The 21183-nt window shown below is 40.9% G+C and overlaps 1 long non-coding RNA gene across 1 annotated transcript in view; it reads left to right on the top strand.

Annotated features, from left to right (window-relative positions):
* The window catches only part of LOC140643098 (uncharacterized), a 31444-nt gene extending 15844 nt beyond the window's left edge, over positions 1-15600 (top strand). Inside the window, exons 2-3 of the long non-coding RNA XR_012039499.1 lie at positions 4352-4469; positions 15399-15600. This is a non-coding gene — a long non-coding RNA (uncharacterized lncRNA). The remainder of the gene's footprint in view (positions 1-4351; positions 4470-15398) is intronic.
* The last annotated feature ends 5583 nt before the right edge of the window (positions 15601-21183 follow it).

The following is a 21183-nucleotide window of genomic DNA, read 5'->3' as shown; positions in this document are numbered from 1 at the left end:
GGTTTTGATTTTGATTTTGGTTTTTCCCTGTGAATACTTAACCAAGGAGAAACCCAAAGTCTGAAGGGTTAGGCCCACATTTACCCAAGTAGTTCTGGTTACCCTCACTTACCTGAGGGATGGAAATAAATCCCCTGTTAAATTTCTTGAAACAATTAAAATGTAGCTTCGGAAGATATTATGAGATTAAACAATCCTTCACTTCATTTACTTTAGCCTTTTAATGTAATCTGACCAGTCTGTGTAGAAATTGATGCAAGGACTGCTAATACCAATGTTTAAGTGTGAAGGTAAAGTGGTGTAAAATACCCATTCCAAAGATGATGGTGATGAAGGAGGAGGGATCATATCATCTATAGCAGTGCTTTCCCATAGTGAAGGTATATAAATGAAGTTCTTATATATTTGCTCTGCACACTACCAGTTGGCAAGCCTGGATAATGCCTGGCATATGAAATTCTCAAATGCTTGTTGGGTGAATATATTTGTTTAGAAAGTGAGCTGGTAAAGGCTTTGAACTCAATATTAAAGGATGAAATTAGCCAGTTGAGGAAGAGATTCGCTCAAATCAGAGAAGTAAGCAAAGGGATGAGGATGGCTTTGAAGTTCCCACTATGGCAGATTAATGGGCAGTGGTGCCATAAACTAAACAAGGTGATGGATGGAAGAGGAGGCATCAGTCAAATTACTAACAAACACATGATATTTTGTCACAAATTGGGGAAATTCATTTTCAAGAGATTGGTGCATCTTGTTACTGTCTCATATTACCTTTTCTGTATTTACACAACTGGAATCCTCTTATAACCTTTTCTGTTGGACATTCTGTGATTATCCTAGATCTTGAGTCTTTGTATAGTTTTGATTTTGTTGTCTACCAAAATGGGGTATTATTTACTAAAGGCTAAGGTGGCCATGAGAGAACTCTCTAAAAGCAGAAACTTTATTTCAGTGATTTTATTGTCACCTTCATGTAATAGGTAGGCTGTCATTTTTCTTTTTCATTTCTCACTAAAGCCTAATGTGTTTGTGTGTTGATATTTTCCAGATGAGGGAATTGTATTAAAATACAACATCACTCAAGGAAGGGTGTTTGGGAGGGAGGCTGGCTGCAAATTAAAGATGGTCATAGCACAAAAGCAAAGAATGAAGATGAATATAGTAGTGAGGTTACCCAATCCAAAGTAGTGAAAACTGAATATTATTCTGGAATGAAATGCCACATGGCTGGGAGACATGGCCCAAACATGTGTAATTGAGAATATGTCTCTGGAGAGGAGAGGAAAGCAAAATGGCTCTTTAATAAATTAAGTTAATGTCTCTCAAAATGTGTGTTTTCTAAATTAAGCATTTCCCAAAATGTGCATTTCCCAAATTGTGAATCTCCAAGAGATTCACAATGCTAAGTATTAGCAATGAAAGACTCCGAGAAGACCAGCAGCAAAAGAAAACTAACTTTATTTAATCCAAATTTGATCAAACTTATTTGACCTTGAAATGCATTTGTCATGGAACATCTAGTACCACCTCCCAGAAAGGTGTGGGGAATATTGAATTAAGAAATCATGTTTAATTTCATAGTGTCTAGTACATACTAAGTGATAAATACTTACTTTTGATCTTTTATAAGTAATTTTCTAATAACAAAATCATTATTTGTTGTCAACAGTTTTTTCAAAAAATGGATTTTTTAAAAAGTGAAGTAGCCATGACCTTCAGAATCAGGGCAGAATCTTAGAAAGAATGTGGCTTTCTTAACATCTAGTAAAAATAATTAAAGAAATTTCTACCATCTCGGGGCCTGCCCAATTCAGGGATAAATTATTCCCTCCAGTTCCATAGCACATAGTTCCTCTGAAACTGTTAATTCTGCTTAGATGCCTTCTGAGTGTGAGTGAAATTTAATTATCTTATTTTCTTTAATAGCAGAGAGTAGATTAATTGTTTAAGAGAAAAAGAAGGTTTGTTACATAGATGGAAAGGTGCAGAGTCCCTGGTATGCCACTGTAGATATGACCATCAAGGCAGAAGTTTGACATAGATAGCACATGAAAGTGTATATTCATACAGAAGATAGAACTAATTATTCATTTAATACTAATTTTCAATTTACACTGAAATTTATTTGGTTTCGTCAAATGATAATAAATGTGTTCATCAGGCAAACTGCAGTTCAGATTTTGACTTAATCACTTTCTAGCTATTTAAGCACAGGCAAGCCTCTGAGCTTCAGTTTCCTCTTTGTAAAGTGGCATTAATATTTGGAGTACTAGGATAAAGCCTTGCTCATTTCAGCATTTGGAAGTCTTCAGGATGATTCTTGCTCACTGTCATGCCACCCTAAAGCAAATCTTCCTAGCAGACACACCCTACTCCATCCTACTTACAGTTCTAAAGTAGAGAGATCTAGCCAGAAAACAGACCTACAAAAGATAAATACCAGAAATATACAAGTCACTTAATTCTTCTCCCTTAAATGGAAATGCAAAACTAAGGATTACCAGGCATACAAGGAGAACTGTCATGAAAAAGACAAAAAACAAAAACCAAAAAACCCAGAACACACACACACACACACACCAATAAAAAAGACAAAAACTAACCCAGAAAGGGGGAGAAAGACAATTAGGAAATAGAAAACAATATTAAAAACACTCTAATTAACATGCCAGGGGGATTTTGGAGAAAATATGATATCCTTAAAATTGGGACAAAATGCTAAGAAAAAGAAACAATTAGAGAATGAAAGAGAATGCTTGCAGATTAAAAAAAACAATACTCCTACAAAAAAATTAATTACAGAAGACTAAAAAATAAACCCAAAGACTTTCTCTACTCTCTTAAAATATAGGGAGAAAAAGACAAAGAATTGAAAACTATGAAACAAAAGATCAGTCTAGAAACCAGAAGTTCAGCCTAGGAGGTCTCACATGCAATGTTGGAGATAAAAAAAATTATCACAAAAAAATACTTGAAGAAAAAAGTTCCAAAGCTGAAGGACAAAATTCTTCAGAATTAAAAAAGCTTCTGAATACCCAGAACAATTAAAGAAAAGAGAGCCATACCTAGAAACATTTTTGATGTATCAGAACACCAAGGATAAAAAGAAACTTCTAAGGCTTCTATACCCAGCCAGATACCAATCAAGTATAAGGGCAGAATAATATTTTCAAACAAAAAGATCCCAGAAAGTTTATCTACCATACATTCTCTCCTTGAAAAGTATTTGAAGATATGCCAAGAGAAATGAAAGAGTAGAATAAGAAGAAGGTTTTGGGGTCCAGGAAACTGTAGTTAAAATCCAGACTCCTGAGAGCAGTGGGGAAAATTTGCACTATGACAATTGAATAAAAGGCTCAGAGGGCGACCAGTACAGATTGGAACAGAAGGAAGCTGGGGAGATGGGGGGATGGAGGTGTCCAGGAGTAAAGGGGGACCTGACAGAAAAGACAGGCTTGGGGAAAACTAATCACAAAGACAAGTAATGCAAAAGAACCCCAATTGCTCCCATTGGGAACTCCAGGGATCACTGGTAGGATAAGGAATGTATAATAAAATGAATGTTTAATAAAATCATAATTAACACACAAAGCAAACTAAAATGTGGCAATATTGGAAGATAAAAACAAAGCGAGAGAAATTCCACTGAACCATGATGGGAACATCCTCTCTCAATTGACCCAGGGGTTACAATATTAGGCTTCTCAAAAAGAATATACTCCTAACACATGACATGATCAATCTATGGATGAATCATGGAGATTTGGTTGCAACTTTAGGACAAAATGTAAGGTATATGTTTATCTGACAAAAGGAGATTTGAAAGGTCAATAAAAGGGCAGAGGCAGGGCAGCCTGGGAGGCTCAGCGGTTTGGCACGGACTTTGGCCCAGGGTGTGATCCTGGGGGCCAAGGATCGAGTCCCACATCGGGCTCCCTGCATGGAGCCTGCTTCTCCCTTTGCCTGTGTCTCTGCTTCGTGCTCTATCTCTCTCTCTGTGTCTCTCATGAATAAATAAAATCTTAAAAAAAAAAGGGGCAGAGGCATCAATAATTTTACTTTTCAAAGTGAGAAATCAAGAGATACAACATTATCAAAAGTTAATGAAATAAGAAATAGATTAATTATAATACTTTATATTACAAGTATAAACATGGGAAGAACAATAGATAATAAATATAACAAAAGATTGCAATACAAATGTCAGACACGGAGAACAGCCAGGATTGGGAAGGTAGGGAGGGTGGTAGGACTGGACTAAATGATCAGCTTTCATACTGAAGAGTGTGCAAATAATATCCTTTATTGATACATTTTTAAAAAGAGAGAGTTGATGGCATATTGTTTATAGGGAGGAAAGAATAGAAGAAATGAAAATGGAAACAACCTCTTAGAATGGGACCTTGTCTATCTCCTTTGTCCAACATTGTACCCTTGTGCCTCGAATGGTACTGGCACACCTGCTGTTGGTAAGTGAAAAGAAGGTGACTCTGAGAAATAATACACGAGTGCAGAGCAGAAGGGCCAGAGGCTGTCTCTTCCAACATTGAATGATTACCAGATAAAGGTACTACTTTGATGAAAAATATTATAATATTGAAAGGACATAGGAGAATGGAGCATGTCATGAAAGGGGGTGCTCCTTGGAGAAGTAAAAGAGAAGATGAGACCTGGAAGAGGCATCAACCAGGTGTGGAAAGAGAGTTCCAGACTGAAGGAACACATGTGCAGACTTCAGGTGGAGAAACGATCCGGGTGGCTGGGGCGGACTGCCAAGCCGGGGTAGGCTCCGTGCGAGCCTGTGGAAGTAGGCAGGGGCCAAGTCTAACAGGGTTTAGCAGGCCACATAAGGATGCTGATGAATTGCTCAGGAAACACAAAGTGAGGACTCTGACTTCTCTGTGTTTCCTTATCACCAGTGAGGCTGGGTTCTCCAGGCTCTAGGCCCTCACACTTGAGATCGCAGCTTGCTTATAACTCTGTTGTTGGCCTTTCGGGAATGGACTGGGCTTCTGGATTGGATTTCCAGTATCTAATAACTCTGAACCCCCAAAGAAGAAGAGGATACTACATATTAAGTGACTGAGTAGACTATGGTCAACTTACTGCACACTTTGTGTATTCATTGCATAAGTTGAAGGGGATGTGCAGAGAATGCTGGGGGAAAGAGCTGGATTTTCTCATCAAAGTATTGGTGCCTGTCAGGAAGTTGTGATACTCTTTTAGCAGGGAGGCAGAGAAACATTATCAGGGCAATTTAGGCATTGATCAGTGGCAAGGCACATTCTTCTCAAGAAGCCAGAGGAGTGTGTACTGGGCTCTCAGAAGCATGGGGCCGGGCCAGACACCAATTATAATTGTAAAGATATGGGCTCTACCCTGAAGGAGTGCCTATTCTTAGAAGATAGAAATAGATGTGGATGAACACAGATCCAGATTCTCTCAGAGCACAAATGCTGCACGGGGATTAGGCTTGGTGCTCTGGGAAGCTGAATGAACTCTTCCAATCCACTAGGGTCCTTGTTAGTGCATCGAAGCAGTAATTTACTCAATGACAAGAGTTCACGTCGCTTCCTAAGGCACTTAACTTACTCCCGGGATGTTGGTTGCACACCAGGGGAATCTGGCGCACTAATCTTTAACACTTGTCATAATTATTTTTCCTTCAATAATACTATTTTCCCCCTGAGAAACTCAAAATTATTACATAAGAAATGTAGAAATATAAGTGTGTGATATTTTTTAATAAAATGTAGTCAGTGGCCCTGGGGAATTTTTGTAGCAAAAACCTCTCAAATCAATTATATTTTCTCATTTCTAGTTCCAATAATTGAATATTTTATTTCTGTATTTATTTAAGTTCTTTCAAAATGAAAAGGTGGAGTTGTGTTGACACTCTGGGAAAGGAGGGTATTATTAATTAAAGTTGCTTAAAGTATAAGATGAAAACAGTGCTGATGCATATAAATTTGCTTCAATGAGCTGCCAGCTGCTTGCGAGGTTATAGGAATACTGTCGGCAATGCTGGGTGGTGGCACAGCAGTGCATCATTCCGTCATCTCTAGGAGGTAAGTCTGCAATTACAATTCATCTAGAGGAAAAGTAAATGATGCAGCCAGGTGTTTGATGCCCATGATTCGGCTGTTTAGAAAATCCAGGATTACTGACCTGCATTTCTCACATTTCAATCAGAATGTTCAGTTCTGATCCCTCTGTCACCTCAGCTGGGCACTCATTGTCATTTACTTCTGTTGTCTTGTCTGATTCTCAGATCATTGCTATGGTGTAGGTGGGATGGTGGTGGTGGTGGTTATTTATTTGCCTTTAGTACATAAGAAACATCTCAGCACAAAAACGTTGAGGATGCTTGCCCAAGGTCACATAGCTGCTGGGTGGTAAAGCCGGAACCAGACTGGAAGTCTTTTGATTCCTTGCAGTTACTTCTTGCTGACTCACAGAACTCAGGTGACCCTCAGCCCTATTTTGCCTGACCTCTGAGCTTCAACCACTGCATCCCACCCCTGCCATAAGAGTGCTTTGAATGTCTGAATAAACAAGACTTGGGAAGAGCAGCCCTGAGAAAGTTCCTGCTCCCAGCTAGATGCTGATAAGTTACGTAGAGGCATGGGAACTCTTGGGATGGCATACATCCCACGGAGGAGTTGGCATTAGAGACAATCGTGAACCAGGTAGATCTTTGACCCTCTCTGCTAGTTGCCTTAGTACGAACAATACTGCCTCTCTCTCTCTCTCTCTCTCTCTCTCCCTTTCTCTCTCCCTCCCCCCACCTCCCCACACTCTTCCTCCCTGCCTTGCTCATTCTCATAGGAAAAACTCTCAAGGGGCTTCTGATGTTTTTCATGGTGGGTTAAGGATGACCAGAGTGACCCACTCGAGGCAGGTTAATTTCAGAGTTCAAGCAATGAGTTTTCCAGAGCCTACTTCTTCTAACCCATGCCACTAGAGATTAATAAATGTTGGTTATTGTTATTTGGCTCAGAGGATGCTTGGAATACAGAGAATTATGATCTGTTTGCCTAAGTCAGTCTCATATTCTTGTATTTATTCACTGTGACACCAGAAGGCAAAATGAGAAACAAGAGTCAAAATGACAAAGAGACTGATCTCACTTTGAAATGAAGGACTTTCAAGTAATTGGAACTCTTTGAAAAAAAAAAATGACCATGCCAAGGGGCCATGAGGTTTTTGTTGCCAGAGGTAGTTAAACTGAATCGATGACCACTTACTGAAATGTGTTGGAAAGAGTATGGTTAGAATAGATGACCTCTAAGGTTCAATACTGAGATATTTAATCTGTTTATCTTTCCCATAGACACATTTCTGGAGTACAGACAGAGGGAATTGGGTCAGAGGTCAGGGTAAACGGTCAGGCATCTTCAGTCCATCTGTCGCCTTTGCTAACCCAAGCTACTCATCCACTAAGTCCAGCGAGGAATGTGGTACCAGGAGAGCAGCTGGGCAAAATACCGGCCTGTAGCTAATAGGTCAGAGGCTCCCCGGTTTCAGCTACATTCCCACCATCGACAAACTTCGCAGCAGCAACCACTTAACTAAACCAAAGGATCTATTTTGATGAGATTCTGAAACAAGAATCCCTAATGATTTTCTCCCCAGAATCATAGGAAAATGTAGCAGAGATATCATCATATCATTTGAATGTGTACCCACTTGCCAATTACTCTGGATTGATGCTTCCTGATGTAAATAATCAGCTGAACATAAAATCTAAATCATATACAGTTATTTGACACTTTATTCAAGACAAAAAAAGATTGGCTATTTAGGCAAAAACATCCGCCTAGTAGTTTTCCTGGCAAATGTGCTATAACTAAGTATATATATAAAACAGTCCGCATTATGAGCAAGTAATGGTCAGGCCATTCCAATGGGCAATTTACTCTCCAGGAAACCAACAGGGCCTGTGCTACATGCATGCTCTTTCCCAAGTTGCTCAGAGCCATTTAGAAAATTACTATTGTTATTCACAAAATGCTCCACCAATCTCAGGAATTAACCCTCCTCCCAACATGTCTAATTTACTTGTTCTTCAAGTAATAGGCACGTTAACGTTGATACGGGTCCAGTGTCCAAATAAGAAAAAATAGCTACTTTTTACTGAAGACTCCGTGTGTTCCAGGTACTCTGAATGCATTGCATACGGCCTCATTAAATCCTCACAGCAACCCACGTGTATTATTACCCCTATTTGAACTGAAGAGTAAACCAAGACTCAGAGAAGGAAGCAATTTGCCCACAGTTACACAGCTCCTAGTGCCTGGTGCACAGGAAGTGCTGAATGAGTGATCCTTAATGTTAGTTTATACTAGGAGGCACAGCTGGGATTTGAGTTGAGATCTAACACTCATCAAAGCCTTTCAATGGCCTCTATGTGGTTCTGCCCCATACAAATTACACTGCCCATGAGAAGGAGGTGTGTCATGGCTGAGTGTCACCGACATGAATCTTTGTCCTAAGGGAGCCATGTTGTGTTGGTCACACTTTCAGTAGCTCCCTCTTAGTTAAGGCACGTGGCATGTAAAACATAACAATTAACACAGAAGTCTCCAAACTTGGGTAGGGTATGCAACGAATTTTCTAGAAGTTTCTAGAAGCTGCATGATACAGTCAGAAGCTGCATGATACCGCTTCTTTTTGTGGATGTCATCCTTCCTAAAGCTGATTTGCTCCAGACTGCTCTGTGGGCAAGGCTCCATGCCAGCTCCCCATTCCTGCCTTTCCTATACCACAGATTTCTGCCACACAGGACACTTCTCTCACCCAGGCCTGTCCTATGTATATGCATAAGAGACACTCACTCTCAAGAGTGCAGCCCTGTGGGCCCAGAGCTTATTAAGACGCTAGTGCCTTTGTGACAATAGAGAAAAAGCATCCCTTCCTCTGGGCAAATGGAGTGTGGGCTGGACCTCAGTCCCTACTCACACAGTGGGCAGTGTGCCCCTGTGCAACTCATTGCCTGCACCAATCTTACTACATCCCTCAGAATTATTCATTGTCCTGAAATAAAAGCCCTGTGGCCCTTTGTTTCTTAAGAGGCAGTTTCAACTTGATCATATGAAAAAAAAAAAAAAAAGAGGCAGTTTCAAAAGCTGATTTCCAGGAAGCCTTGAAGTACGAAGTTTTCTGGGGTCCTTTCAGAAGGTTCATGAGTGAAATCATTTCATGTAGTTTGAAAAGACGAGATCACTGGGCTGCCTCACAGGATAACCCAACTGAGGCATCGTCAATACTCAAAGATCTCAGTTGAGTCAGCAGAAGGGCATTTACCAGTCAGGAAGGTTAACTGCTCATTCTTTATTTCTAAACAAAGACTGTGGAGCATCTCCTAAAGCACAAAAATATAATTGCAGGCCAGACGACAATGAAGATTGAATAACAGACTCATAAAATTAATGGCCAGAAATTCCACAGGAACATTTTCAGCCCAGAGCTTCTCTGACCTCAGACTGTAAATATTCTATTTGAAAAACAAAAAGATGGACTCAACAATCCAGTTCCCCAATAGCTCCAACATCTTTAAGAGCAGGGCAGCGCACTACTCCTGTGAAATTCAGACCCCACAGACACACTTAATTATGATTATTATTATTTTTTAACCAAACAGAGGAGAGGAAGTGTCCGTTCAATGTATGACACGGTGCTTTCTCGGCCCTTAACTACTCAAATGAGTGTGATTTTCACGGTCAGTATTATTGATATGATATAAATGCAGTTTTCTTGGGGGAACCTGCCTTTTAAAATAGAGTTCTCAAGAACTACTTCTTGCTTCTACTTCACCTTCTTTTTATTATATTTTTGAGTCAATGGGGGAAGAAAGCAGAGTGCTGCCTCTGAAGTGATCTAACAGGTACACCCCAAGGAATGAAAGAATGAAATAATTAATAAACACTTAGAGGTTCCATCTATGCGTCATGCGTTGCATTAGGAGATAACAATAATATTAAAGGCCAGTGGTTATTAAGCACCTACTATATGCCAAGTGTTATTCTAAGAAAGGTACAGATATTTGCTCACTGAAGCCACATGGCATCCACTTTTATAGAACTGAGTGGCTTGCCCGCTACCACACAGCTGGTAGAATTTTTCTTCCCAAATGCTTATTAGGCATTTATATATATTTTTCTCTTTTGAGTTTATTTGACAGAGCTTTTTATGTATTAATGATAGCATCACACATTATATATCAAAGTATTCCAAGTTTGCTGTTCATTTTTTGTGAGTGGTGTCTTTGACAGAGACAAATCTATCCTTATTTTTGTTTATATTTCATTTATTTAGTATAGACTTACAAAAACCTTGCTCACCTCAAGATTACTTAGTCTGTACCTAAATTTTCTCTAGTAATTTTCAAGCTTTATTATAATACATTGAAATCTTTCTAGAACTTATTTTAGCTTAGTATGCATCTAATTTTACTCTACTTCCAACCACTCCCAACAATTAGGCAGTGTCCTAATATTGTTTACTGGAAAGTTACTTTTCTAATCATACATTAATTCAACAAATCCTTATCTGGAGCCTATGATGAGCAGACGTTTTTCTAGGTCCTGGAGATATGTTACATTATAATGAGGAGAGGCAATTAGGACAATTAAACATGTAGTATGTTAGGTGGTGCTTAATGCAATGGATGAGGAGAGGCTGGAATGGCTATTTTACCTAGAGTGGTCAAGGTCAAGGAAGTTCTCTTTGAAATGGTGGTATTAGGGTAGAGAGCTGAAGGAAGTGAGAGGCAATCTGTGTACCCAAGGAAGGGCATTCCAGGCAGAGGGAACAGTAGGTGCTAGGCCATGAGGTCAGATTATAGTTGATGTGTTTGAAGAATGGCAGAGACATCTAGCTGAAGTAACATCACAAATTAGGGGAAATGGGACCAGGAGTCAGAGGGGTGGCAGGAGTCAGATCATGGAGGACCTAATGGGTTATGGTAAGCATTTGGGATTTTGGCACTGGATGAGCATAGCAGATTACATTCCCCAAAGATGGCCACAGCCACATCCCATGTGCTTGTTTGCAATAAGGGATTGCCATACCATCAACCTCTTTGAATCTCAGCAGGCCTAGTAACTGCTTTGTTTTTTTAATTTTTTAAAAAAGATTTTATTTATTTATTCATGAGACACAGAAAGAGAAAGGCAGAGATGTAGGCAGAGGGAGAAGTGGGCTCCATGCAGGGAGCCCAATTCAAGACTCGATCCCGGGACCGTGGGATCACACCCTGAGCCAAAGGCAGACACTCAACTGCTGAGCCACCCAGGCGTTCCTAGTAACTGCTTTGGCCAAGAAAATATGGTAGAATAGATGCTATAATGGTTTTGGGGGTAGCCCCTAACTGGTGTGGCAGCTTCTTCTTCCTGACTCTTAGAAGACAATCACAATGGAAAAAATGCAACCACTCCAAAGCCACCACTCTGTGAGAAGCCCAAGCCACATAGAGAGCACTGGAAGAAGGGATGCCACCTGAAGAGACAGAAGGTACAAAGATCCACAAGGCACCAGGCTCCAGGTAAAGAAGCAGAAGGAGATCCCCCAGACCGTTCAACACCTAAATGTCCCAATTCCTGATCCATAGTATCTTGAGAAAAATTGAAATGCTGTCTTAAGCCACCATGTTTTGGGATGGTTGGTTATGCAGCAACAGATAACTGGAACAGCGAGGAAGGAGGCTTTTAGAGGGGTTTGAGCAATCACATGATTTGACCTGTTCTATAAGAATTCCTCTGGGTCTGTGCTGAGAACAGAGTACGGAACGTAGACAGGAAAGCAGCATGCAGAGCAGCTAAGACACCAGAGCGGTAGAGGCTGAACAGGTGAGAAGTGATTCAGTTCTAGATGTATTTCAAAGGACACATGGATGGGATTTGCTGATGGATTAGATGTGTGTGGTGAAAGCAAGACGTGAAGGATGGAGTTGGCCTGACACTGGAAGAACAGAGGGGGCTGTTAGTGACAAGAAAGGAAACTACAGGAGGAGAAGCTTGGAGGCAGGGAAATCAGGAATTCTGTTTTGGACATGTTAAGATTAGGAGGCTAAATATACATTCAAATAGAGACATTGAGTGTTTCTGGGTAGCCTTGTATCTAGTCAGAAAAGAGATCAGGGCTGGGAGAAGTAAGTGTGGGCATTGTTGGTGTTTCCAAGGTCATATCAGACCAGATGTCCCAGGAAATGAGCACAAATGGAGGAGAGAAGTTGGAGGACTGAGCCCTGGGCACTCTACCATCTAGAGATGTACAAGAGTTGGAGAAGGAACACAAAAAGGAGGTGGTGACAGAGTGCCCAGTGAGATAGGAAGAGAAGTAAGAAAATGATGCTCTGGAGGCAGAGATGGAAGTTGCTTTGGTAAAGAAAGAGCAAAAAACTGTGTCAGATCTGCCAAAGAATCAAGTCAAATGAGGACTGACCATTCCCGATATTATTGTCCTCATTCTTGGTATTACCAATTCAATACATTTATCATTTACTAAATTTGCATGTGTGAGTGTACATGTGTGTGAACTTTCTCTTCTCTCCTATTGATCTGTTTATCCACCTGGAACCATGTGACCACTGAAACTTTCATACCCCCCAAGGCAAGCACTATGCCTGCCCACCCCCACACCTTTTCTTCTTTTTTCTCCCCAAGAATATCCTGGTTATTCTAATCTAAAATTCATCAGAATTTTAGATTGGAATTTTATCAGGTCCCCTTCTTCCCCAACTGTACTGGAAATTTTATTTTATATATTTTTGGCATACAAATTAGTTTGGTGAGAGTATATACTGAGTCTGCTTATCTAGTCTCCACATATTATGCATTTTCATTTATGTTTCACAAACCTAAGTAGATTTTTTTTTCATATAGTCTCATGTGTTTTCTCTTAGGTTCTTTTCTAGGTATTTAAATTGCAGTGGTTTTTGTGAATTATATCCCCTTTTTCTCATTATATTTTCTTACTGGTTATTTTTGCCATAAGAAATCTATTTATTTTTGTATAAAGAATTCTCTTATTATTTCTAATGATTTTACAGGTGATGTAAACAGATTTCACACCTTTGTTATTTTCATGAGCAAGAAGTTTCACAGCTATGGAACCAAATAGCCAATATATCCAACAGTCCTCATTTTAGCTGATAAAATTATTCCTAGTTTGGAGAATGGGATTTAATATGCCACTATTTCAAAGTGTTTCAAAAAGAACTCCATGATTTCCAGGTGCTCTGAGAATGATTGTAGCCACACATCTCAAATTGTGCCAGATATTTCCAATTTCAAATATTTTTCCCTTTGTCAACCCATGAGTCAGACCATATGTCCTTTGATCTTTGCTTCAAAAAATATTGTCACGGTATTTAGAAACAGGGACAGCCCAGGCAAAGTTATAACATATGGGATGTTTTTTCTCTGAGCCCCTAACTTTCCTCTCAGCATTTTTCCTGGTTATGTGTGCCTATAGCACATACATGCATGCACATGTACACACACACACAACACACAGTGTGGTGTCCTGGAGGAAAAGGGGTTTTATTCAAATACTGCCATGTGTACTGCTGCTGCACAGCCTAGACTCAGGACCATCTTAAGGCTGGCTGGGATGGAGGCCTCGGTTTGAACCTCCCTCTAACTGTATGTACTTGGGCAGGTCACTTAACCTTAGAACCTCTATTCTCTACATGTGAATATCTACTTTGTAGAGTGGTTATGAGGACTCAGAAAAGGACTTGGCATAGGTAAGAGCTGAGGAAACAGTACTTAGATTTAAAGGGAAAAGATTTAGAAGGAAGTTCCATATTATTGCTCAGATCTTCAAGAAAATTCCTGGGTCTCATGCTATAGAAGCCAAGTAAAGCTATAGATGCAAAGTGGCCAGAATGAGAATGTGGGAAGCAGTGGGGTCTGTCTCCTAGTTCCCCCTTTTGTGCACCTATCTATGGAAACAAACCACCAATGGCTGATCTCTCTCATTTATAACTAACCAGCCTCCACTCAGAGGCTGCAGTGCAGTAACTATGGGGCAGACATTTGCCATTTTTTGCTGTCACCTTCCAACTATCCACCCCTTCCTGTTGTCACTGCATTCTTCCTTTTGAGGATGCCTTCCTGTACATAGCCCTGGGAAGTAGAACCTGAAGTCAAATGGACAGACCTGACCCTTCTCTGGGAACAGGCATGTGACCTAGAAGCAGCTCATCACACTCTCCCTTCTCTGAGATTCTGTATTTTACCTAAGTAATGCCCCAAAGTGGGGACAACTGAGGTCATATCTGTCACAGTGGTGGCCACCTTACATGGCGCAAACTGTGTTCAAGTTCCTATTACTGTTGTTCTTAATGGTGTTCGTACTGGTTCTGGGTGCTTGGCCTTCAGACCCCTTCACTTGCTACTCTACTTTATACCTACCTGGTCAGCGCCACCCCTCCCCCCCCCCCCATTGTTCCAAAAGATTGCCCTTTTGTTTAGCACAACGCAATTCGGTTTCTATCTCTTGCAACAGTGCACTGACAGGCTACAGCCCGATTCCAAGACAAAAATAAGAAAAGAAGTTCATCCCACTTACCAAGAATTCTTCTACCGCTGTCAACAGCTGGTGCTTGGGAGAAAGGTGAACTCATAAAACACGCGACTAAATGGGACATCAAGACTGAGTTGAAGTTCTACATTATCACATTAGAGAGGATTTGGGAGTAGAATGCCTCTCAGTTTGCAAATTTATCCTCAGAGGAAGCAAGAGCATGGAGGGTTGGAAGAGGGATAGCGAGTATCAGCAGATACAACTACCAACTCAAACCCAACTCTTCGTACACTTTCGGGAGAACCTGAAACAACTTCTTTTTTCAGAATGGGGAGAAGTAAATGCTAGACTTGCCCTTACTCTCTTCATTTTCCATTGCTTCAGCACTGCACCCTGGGCCTGAGAAAGCTGCCGCAAAGCATTTTACTAGTTATCTGATTGTCATCCTACTTAACATGTTCCGTGGTCTGCTGGCTGATGGTAGTTTAAGCAGGATCTAATTGGTAACATATTGTCGATTGAATTAAGTGCCATATGATAGAGATTTAAACCATGGTAATTTTTCCATAAAGAAAAATCTGTCAACAGACTACAGTGGAGGACCATTAATAAATCAAATTGTCATGTTTATTAGTTATTGCAGGAGTCTCGTTGTCTCGTCTTCATGATAACCCCCCCCCCATTCTTTGCACTGATAATAGGTATAAGGAGAAATCTCTGGCAAGGTGCTTTTCAGTGGGTTCACATTTGTACACACATACCTGTTTGTATTTCAATTATGAGAAAAATGGTGCTACTTCACTTTAAAAGGAACATGGATTTGGGCTGTTTTTTGGATGAGGGATAATGTTTTTATTTTCTTGCAGTTATGTTTTAAAACACCGGGAATCAACACATTGATAATCAGAGAAGAGCCAATGAAAACAAAAATGAGAACACCATTTGCTGATCAGATTTGCAAAAAATAAAAGAACTTGTAGAATGTGCTACAGGATTTGTGGAAGAACAGTCGCTGCCATTTGATTTGTAATATCATAAAAATTGGCAATAAATTAATTTTCCATGTATGGGAATGACTCAACAGATTTATGGAACATCAGTACCAGAGAGCAAAACAGCTATTTGAAAAAATGAGCTAAATCCTACCTAATGATGCATCATTAAGAACCAATATCATTTATATTTTCCCTTTCACTTTTCCTATAACTGCCTGTACTGAAAGTCACTTTCTCACATTTTTCTCCTACATGAATAAGAAAGAATAGTAAATGTACCCTCACTGGAATCTCCTAAAACTCTGTGATCTATGTAGGACAGGTTATTATACCCATTTTACAGATAAAGAAGCTGAAGTATGGAAGAAAAAGTGAGTTATTGAGGGAGGCCCATAGCTGTCAACATCAGGAGGCAGGCAAGTTCTTTCTCTGAACTGATGTGTAGAATAAAGAGTCTAGAAATCAGACACCAGCATCCAGCTCCTCCCCAGACTGTTAAATCTCAGCGAGACTTTCAACTTGTTTCTGAATTCTCTGGGACCTGGCTTTCTCATCACTCACATTTCAATATCACTCAGTACTGGAAAGGTGACACTGGCAGCTTAGGTGCACAGAGTCCGGAGATGGTCAGACCCTCAGACCCCAACACTGCCCGGTCCCACCCAGCTCTGCACCCTTGGGCCAGCTACCAGCTATCTTCTAAAATAGGCACAATCACAAGCAATCTGATGCAACAGCATGAGAAGGAATGTGACATGTACATGCAAGTGACAGACACTGGGCCCATGCCATGTACTGTCATATGGATGCTGGTTACAGGTATCTGCTGCCCAGGTTGCTGTGTACATGGACACACGGATGTGTATGAACTCATGTCATCAAATCCACCAAGCTCTGGAGCTTGCTCCCATCACCAGCAGGACTCATGGGAAGCTCTGCCCTGGGCTCCTTTCCCAGCACCCCCTCTCTACTACATCTTGCAGGGTTTGCACTGCATGTGTTGGGTATCCTTGCTTTGACCTCCTCCGTATCCCCTCATACGCTCATTTACCTACTCTACCTCCCATCTTCAATCTTTCCCACTCTCCTACCATTTCCCTTAAAGTCTGACAGTTTTTTTTTTTAAGATTTTATTTATTTGAGAGAGAGAGAGAGAGTGTGTGTGTGAATGAGTGAAAAAGAGCGTGAATGGAGAGGAGAGGAAGAAGCAGACTCCCTATGGGCAAGGAGCTCAACCTGCAGCTCAATCCCAGGACCCTGGGATCGTGACCTGAGCTGAAGGCAGACACTAAAGTGACCACTCAGCAGCCCCAAGTCTAACAGCCTAATTGCAGAGAAGGGGGTGATGACGATTAATAATAATAATAATAAATTATGATGTTCACTAATACTTAGCTATTTCAGTGTGCCAGGAACTCTCCTAAGCACTTTACATGTATTAGCTCTGCTAAACCTTACATTAGAGGTAGGGACTATTGTACCCACTTTACAGATGGCAGGACCCTGATGCAGAGAGGTATAATGAATGACTTGCCCGAAGTCACAGCAAGTGTTAGAGTTAAGATTTGAGCCCAGAAATCCAGTGAACAAGCAATGTATTTTTTTTCATTTTCTAAATGCAAATAAATAAAAATATGCATGACAACTAAACACTAAATGCAGGTGATACTTGGAGAAAGAGAACCACAGTAGACAGAAGCAAAACCAAAACCTTAGCATGTTGAGTGTTGTGTTACTTTCACTGTAGTAATCTCACATCAGCAGTGAGATGAGAAACCCCAACAGACCTACGTAAAGGAAGAAACTCTCCCTCACTTTGCACTAAGGGGCAAATACTTCTGAGAAAAGCAGACACCATAATTTTTTTAATGGATTATTTAGTTGTACAATCAAGACTCGAACGAGTTTACTGCCACTTCTCTGCTCTTGTGGGTACTGGTTAACAGTTGGCTTATGTTATCTTTGTTGCAGTAACAGGTCGCAGAATTCCTGAATGCTCTACCTCGTGAATATTCAACGCTTTGAAAAAAAAGGGATTATGAACTGCATATCTAAACATGATTTTACTTTTACATTTGTAAGAGCTTCAATTGCAAGGAATTCACATATTAAGAAACAAAATCCTTTGTCACACCATCAGATCTCTGGTTTCAGAAATATTGTCACTATTGTTATTTTGTATTAGATGTGTGTCTATGTGTATATTGTGTGTGTGTGTGTGGATAGTGCTATACATATATATGTATGATATCTGCACACCCAAGCATATGTGCATGCATAGTATATAATGTGCTATCCAAAGAATATGGGATAGAGCTGTCAGACCCTGTTGTTGAGGTCATTTGTTCTGAGTTATTTATGCAGAAGCAGTGGTGGCCTTCGGGTAAAACACACATATTCTCCCTTTCCTGTGACCAGGCCTCTGGGACGTTATTCTCTATGACCATTCACTGAGGTCTAGTCTGTGCCATGTCATAACCTCTTTTTTAGGGGTACACCTAATGGTCTAAATAAGGTACAGACATACTGTTCATAAGGCCCATAGGCCCAGCTACCCTCGGTATCAACACGTCCACATGAAGGCTGTATATATTCTTCACATGCTGCATCCATATGAATTCTGTGGCTTTTTCTGATAATGTTCCAAATCTGCCTTCTTAGTCTGCCCAGCCATTTACCCAAAGCTGAATTATCTCTATGGTGTGTAATGGGGGTGCTCTGTGCTGCCCAGTCCTGAAGAGGAAGGCCAGGCTACCCTGATGCACCCCTGAACAAGGGTACCAAGGCAAGGGTTATTTTTTCCCACCCATGGCAGCCCAGAAGACCCAGACATTCTACAGCTTAATCTTACCTCTCAACTCAGAGGCTCCTTTTCTTTCTCTCTCAAATAAGTTGTTCAGCTTCTTTCTTCTGAGGCTGTGTGTGGAGCTCCCATCTCCCTGGCAAGCTTTCTGAATGGCACTTTCTATATAAACAGGAAGAGTGTGTGTGGTCACGACTGAACTGTGCAGGTGCTGATAGAGGATGTGAAAGTGTGGAGGCGAGTAACTAAACCAGCCAATGGCGTTTCCCCACCAGATACCCAATTGCCCTCCTGTTACTCACTGCAGGGCAAGGTCTACCAGAAGGCTGAAAGCAAGAGCCTGGGCCCCACTCTTGGGGACCACCTGACATGAACCAAAGGAATGTAGTTGGTTGTGGAGGCCAAGGAAGTTCTCTATTGCTCTGCCTCTCCCTAACTCTATGTAGACTCCTTAGAAGAATCCCAGGAACATTTTTGGAACCCTTTAAATACATCCTTATCCTCAAGTACACGGATTTAAATGGCCTACTACTTGTCTGAAATTCTGCTGGCTTCCCAAACTGCCCATATATAGAAGACCAGAAACAAAAGCCTTATGCTGCCCATGGTCTGTAATCAGTCTTCTAGAACTTTCTAGAATAAGATGCAGCAGGAGAGAAGGTGCTCTAGATCAGTAATCAGATGACCCAAAGCTGCCCTATTTGTAGGATTTCTACCAACTCATCTCCATTCACTAGTCAACCCACAACAGTAGGACTTCTTGCTCCACATCCTTCCATTCTATCCCATTCATCTCTGGAATTACTTTCTGTCACCAGCTAGCTTACTGAGGGACACTTCTTCAGTTCCTGTCTTACCTGTCCCTCTGCAGTATTTGACACCCGGGACCATGTCTTTCATTCTGGAACTTCCCTCTTGGCCTCCATGACTCCACATTCTCCTGGTTTGGGTCAGGCAATCTCTTTCATGTCAGGCTTCCATTCCTCTGCCAACATCTTAATTTTTGTCCCTCCCTAGGGCTCCATTCTTAGTCTAGTGGTTCATGTTCTCCATGGGTGGCCTCTTTCCAAGCCCATATCCATATATTCACAAGTCTTTGCTGCTCTCCCAACATGTCCCCCAGGCACTCTGGCTCAACTGGCCAAGATTAAACCCTGGTCTCTCACTCCCCTGCCTTTCCATGAAACCTGTGAAATCCTTCCTGCTTTGTTCCCAACTTGCTCCTGCTTCCCACTCCTGAGCTTGCCTACTTCTGGATTCACTTCTGAACATACCTAGAAACTGCCCCACTCAAGCCTATGCCAACCACTGGGAAATTATCCAAGTATTGACCACTTTAGTTCCTGGGCACAGGGAAAACCTTTCTTTTATAGTCCAATATTCAAATCAGAAACGGGGCGTCTTCCTGCCTTCTTTCCTTTCTCACATACTCCTCCACCTTTAATTACCAAGCCCTGTCAGTTCTACCTCTTAAATCACACCTCAAATTCTTTCTCTCTTCTCTTTTCCTATAGCCAGGCCCTTACATCAGGCTTCATCATCAATGCCCCACACCCCAAAAGGGCATGTGTACCCAAGGTATGCCAGAAAATTCAGAGTTGGGGGAGAAAAGTTTTGAATTTTGCTCATGCTTGCTTGTTTTTTATTTGTGTTGAGGTTAGATTCACATCACATAATATAAAATTAACCATTAACCATTTTAAAATGCATAATCCAGTGACATTGAATATATTCATAATATTGTGCTGGTGGTTACCAGCTCCATCTAGTCCCAAGCCTCACATTTATTTTTATGTCACATCTTTAGTGTCTACTTTTTTGTGTACATTTTAATGCACGCAATGTTTGAATACAGTTGTATTATGATCATTTGTGAATAAACATACATCTACCGGAAATCTGCTGAAGACTTTTTTACTGAGAAGGATACATGATCAGAAATGTGGACACATAGTCTCTAAACTCATCTCCCAGGTGACGGCTCTAGAGTGTTTTCCAAACTGCCTCTAAATTTTCTTTGGAAATGCCTGCAAAAAATGTTAATGTTACAAGCTCCTACCCCAAACCCAGTCCTTAAACTCTTCAATGCCTCCTTGCATAACCACCCCGCCCCCATCACCTATGAGAAAATCCCAAAGTCCTGACCCTGCCCTCTCCAACATGATCTCTTGTCATGCTCACTACCACCCTCCTTCCTCACCACCCAACAATACCATGCCCCTGGGGATTTCCTGAACATCTAGGCTACTTTAGGTTGATGTTTTTCCCATGCTATTCCTCTGTGAAGGATCCCTTTACACCCACTGGCTAACTGGAAAATCCCCACAGACACTAAAATTCCTTCCTCATTGTTCCTCTTTGAGGCATAATTCATGACACCTGCCAGCCACCACTGCAGCCATGGGTCTCCATGTTGGAAGATACCATGGGCGATTTGGTAGTTAGGAGGGTGAGCGCTGATGTCAGAAAGACTTGGGTTCGAATCCTGCCTCTACCATTTACTGGCTGTGGAAACTCAGACACATTTCTTAAGTTCAACCTCCTCATCTCTTACAATACCCATGTCAGAGCGATTGCCTAAATTAAACAACATCACGATGCCCAGGGTAAGTATTCAGCAAGTTGTGGGGAACATCCTATTTTTTTGTTTCCCTTACTATTCTGAAAACTCCTTGAAATTTGTATGAATTTGATGTGAAATTTGTAAATTTCATACCAAGGAGAGCTATTCCCAGTGAAGCAGAATGCCTTTATTTAAAAAAAAAAAAAAAAAAAAAAAAAAGATTCTTTGGTGTGCGTTTGTAACAGAAATTCAGAGAAGGCATTTTCCGCCAGCTGTCCTACCTACATGCT

This window comes from Canis lupus, chromosome 11 (assembly GCF_048164855.1).
Source record: "Canis lupus baileyi chromosome 11, mCanLup2.hap1, whole genome shotgun sequence".
NCBI lineage: Eukaryota > Metazoa > Chordata > Mammalia > Carnivora > Canidae > Canis > Canis lupus.
Note: the sequence above shows the minus strand (reverse complement) of the source record. Positions and strands in the feature narration are given on the sequence as shown.